This window comes from Myotis brandtii, unplaced genomic scaffold, assembly GCF_000412655.1.
Source record: "Myotis brandtii unplaced genomic scaffold, ASM41265v1 scaffold1047, whole genome shotgun sequence".
Taxonomy (NCBI): domain Eukaryota; kingdom Metazoa; phylum Chordata; class Mammalia; order Chiroptera; family Vespertilionidae; genus Myotis; species Myotis brandtii.
This window is the reverse complement of record NW_005353525.1, coordinates 122,234-125,287: the sequence shown is the minus strand read 5'-3', so window position 1 is coordinate 125,287 and position 3,054 is coordinate 122,234. Positions and strand designations below refer to the sequence as shown.

Genomic DNA, 3,054 nt, shown 5'->3' with positions numbered 1-3,054 from the left:
GGGAGGGGGGGGGCCGGGGGGGGGGGGGGGGGGGGGGCAGGGAGGGGGAAACCAGGCCAGCAGAGGGGGGCAGTAAGAGGTGACTAGGCTGGCAGGCGGGGGGTTCATTTAGGAGCAACCAGGCCAGCAGGAAGGGGGCCATTGGGGGCAACTTGGCCAGCAGTGGGGCGCTGTTAAGGGCAATCAGGCAGGCAGGTGTGCGATTAGGAGCCAGTGGTCCAGGATTGTGAGAAGGATGTCCAACTGCCGGTTTAGGCCCAATCTCCCAAGGGGTCCCAGATTGGAGAGGGTGCAGGCTAGGCTGAGGGGACACTGCCCCCATGCACAAATTTTGTGCACCTCTAGTATACTCATAAAATTAAACTAACCATATTGCTGCTCCATATATGGGTGGGAGAAGGGACAAACTCACTCATGGGATCTATTTACTCAATAATGGCACCTTACATTTGTAGATTGTAATGGTTATCTTAAAATGTTGAAATATGTAAGTTACAGAGCTAATAAATGAGATAACCAAGACTTTATGATTAAAACAAAACACTTGAATATTCTAGAAATTATTGTTCTTTTTCTGGAAAAACAGAGAACTACTTTTTATATATGTACTAGAGGCCCGGTGCACGGGGAGGTCCACAGGATCAGGCCTAAACTGGCAGTCAGACATCCCTGTCACAATCCTGGACCACTAGCTCCTAATCGCTCACCTGCCTGCCTGCCGGCCTGATCGCCCCTGACTGCCCCCCCACCCCGATTGCCAACCTGATCGCCCCTCATTTCCTCTGCGTGCTGGCCTGATTGTCCTCTAACTGCCCCCCCTGCCTGCCTGGTCACCTCTAACTGCCCCTTGCTGCCAGCCAGGTTGCCCCCAACTGCCCCTTCCCTGCCAGTCTGGTTGCTCCTAACTGCCCCCCTCCTCAGCAGCCTGGTCATCTCCAACTGTCCCTCGCTTCTGGCCAGGTCACCCCTAACCTCCCCCTCCCCGCTGGCCTAATCATCCCTAACTGCACCCCCTCCCCACACCAGCCTGGTTGCCCCTAACTGCCCCTCCACTGTCCTGGCCGCCTCTTACTGTCCCCCCTGCTGGCTTGGTTGCCCCAAACTGCACCCCCCTGCCAGCCTGGTCACCCCCAACTGTTCCCCCTGCTGGCCTGGTCTCCCACAACTTTCCCCCCTGTCAGCCTGGTCGCCCCTCACAGCCACTCCCCGCCAGCCTGGTCACCCCATGAAGCCTGCTGTTCAGTCGTTTGGTCATCACTCACTAACCTCTCTGCTGGTCTGGTTGTAGGCAGCCATCTTGTGAGGGCATGAGGGTTAATTTGCACATTACCGCTTTATTATAAAGGATATTTTATGTAATTAGCATTCTATTCCTGATGCAGGGGAAATTTTTTCTAAAGCAATAATGTTCAATATTAAAGATTAAAATGGAATGAATTTGAAATCCTAGCTGGGTAGATCAGTTGATTAGACAGAGCATTGTTCCAATATACCAAGATTCTGGGTTGTGCCCCAGTCAGGAGCACATACAAGAATCAACCAATGAATGCATCAATAAGTGGAACAGTAAATTGATGTTTCTCTTCTCTTACTCTCTCTCTAAAACCAGTTAAAAGAAACAAACAACTAAATAAATAAGTAAAATTGAATGAAGTATATGATTACTTCTTTTTAAAATTGCTGGCTGGCATGGCTCAGTGGTTGAGCGTTGACCATGAACCAGAAGATCATGGTTCAATTCTTCATCAGGGCACTGCCCAGGTTGTGGGCTTGATACCTAGGAGGGGATGTGCAGGAGGTATCCAATTGATGATTCTCTCTCATCATTTATGTTTCTATATCTTTTATCCCCCTCCCTTCTTTTCTGAAATCAATAAAATATATATTTTTAAAAATTAAGTGTTGATGCTCTGACCAGTTAGTTCAGTAGGTTAAAATGTCAGGGTTCATACAAAATTTAACCAATGAATGCATGCATAGATGGAACAACAAATGTTTCTCTCTCCCTCAAATCAATAAATGAAAAAGTGTTTTTAAAAATGTGTTCATATTTTCATTCTACATATCAGAATTTGTCTCACCAGTAATTGCTTGTCATTTGTCTGCACATGTTTGTGCCCTCTCAGTCCCCCCCACCTAGAAGCCAAGTTTATTCTTCATAGAGAAAATGCAATGGATTCTACTTTGTGTAAGGATGATAGAAGACATCTTTATTTGGTCATGTACTTAGTGTCTTCTGTTTCCCATAACATTGTTTAATGATTTGCTCTTAAGATTTTCATCTTTCTTCAGCAACCTGTGGATAAAGTTCATATGCTGCTCATTCATGCTGATTCCATCCCCCAGAGGCAAACCATTGTCTAGACTGTGTGTCAGTGACAATGTGATTGAAACAGTTATAATTCTTTCCCTAGCCCAAATTCAGTGAAAAAAAGTATTATTACTGTAAGCTACATTTTTAAAAGTCTAATTTCCTAACATACCTCATTTGGCTATAAGCAAAACATTTTAACATTTTTATTTTGGAAGAAATTAAATCTGTATTCTCAGGTAAGAGAGACCTCTAGTTTTTATTTATAATCAATCCCACCCCCTTTCCCACATAAAAACTGCAACTCTTCACACACACACAAAAAAATAGGAACCATTTAAAAATTGGAATATATATATATATATAGTATTTGTGTTTGATGGGACTGCTTGTTTTTTAAAATCAAAAGTGTACCCATTATTTTGTGATTTGCCCTTCTCTAAATATATTGACATATTTACATTATAGTAGACCCCCCTCATTTATTAGGTATATGGATACCTAATAATAGCCATATAGCAGTAGTGTATGAAAATGCCATTTACTCGGAAAATGGCGGAGGTTTAGACGGACGTGTTGGTGCTTTGTCCCAGAGCAGATAAGGGCGAGCAGCTGAAACGGGTAACATACAGCCCGAACAAGCAAAGGAGATTCAGCTGAGAGACAGTCTGCAGCCAGGAAAGACAGAGAACTCCTAGAAAATGGGGATGGTTAGAGATTGAGGCTGAAACCTCCCCCTGGGC

General features: G+C 44.8%; 1 pseudogene; it reads left to right on the top strand.

Moving 5' to 3' along the window:
- LOC102254618 overlaps positions 1-1,303 on the top strand; it is a 4,180-nt pseudogene extending 2,877 nt beyond the window's left edge.
- Positions 1,304-3,054: the final 1,751 nt, after the last annotated feature.